Genomic DNA, 854 nt, shown 5'->3' with positions numbered 1-854 from the left:
GTTTAAATTGAGGAACAGGAATAGCAAGAATTCTGGAGGCGCGAGAGCGTGGCTTTGCACTCTCGCCTACTGAACTTAAGAGATCTGACAAAAGGAGACTAATCTGTGTCTCCATTCCAAATGAAGGTGACTTATAACTGAATTTTGGCAGTAATAATGAAATAACGTTAGGCAGTAATTAAACAGTAATTATTCTTTATTAATGATTCAAAAGAACAATTCATAAGCTGGAAACTCCGTGCGGAAAAGCTTACAGCCAACACCATGCTGGAGTTAAAGCTTAAAATGAACACAAAATATAACAATAATCAAAAAAAGTTAAGTGACGACGAGGCAAGCGAAGCGGTACAGAAAAAATATATATATACCAGAAAAAAACGCGCCCCTTCAAAAAAAAAAATGTACAGGGGTTTTTGTCACAACCTTTACTTTTTAGTTCATGGCATTGTCCACATATTAAAGTTCATGGGATCTGGTTACGATGGGCTGTGGGGAGAAGGGGGGGAAGGTAGGGGAGGGTGGTGGTGGGGAGAGGGGAGAGAGGGGAAGGAATGCCACACAGTGCAACCCAGGGCATGAGTGTAGGCATAAGAAAACAGGTATGCTTGCGGTCCCCCAAAGAGCGCTTGAGAGGCGAATATCTCGTGTGAACAAGAATGGAAGATACTTAAAAATTCGATCTCTACAGCGCCCGGTTGCTGCATTTCTTTTGGCACAAATTTCTCTTCTCTAAGTTTCTTCTAAGCCAATCTGTATTCTTTCATTTTTGGGATAATCTGATCATACAATTTCATTCTTTGCTTCCCTCTTTGTTTACATTAAAGATTTAATTTCTCACTAATTTCAAAATCAAA

The 854-nt window shown here is 39.7% G+C and overlaps 1 protein-coding gene across 1 annotated transcript in view; it reads right to left on the bottom strand.

Annotated features, from left to right (window-relative positions):
• Positions 1-854, bottom strand: part of LOC119585702 (chloride channel protein 2-like) — a gene marked incomplete in the record, with an annotated part of 67,264 nt that overhangs the window by 37,418 nt on the left and 28,992 nt on the right.

This window comes from Penaeus monodon, chromosome 20, assembly GCF_015228065.2.
Source record: "Penaeus monodon isolate SGIC_2016 chromosome 20, NSTDA_Pmon_1, whole genome shotgun sequence".
Lineage (NCBI taxonomy): Eukaryota > Metazoa > Arthropoda > Malacostraca > Decapoda > Penaeidae > Penaeus > Penaeus monodon.
This window is presented reverse-complemented; position numbering and strand designations above follow the sequence as displayed.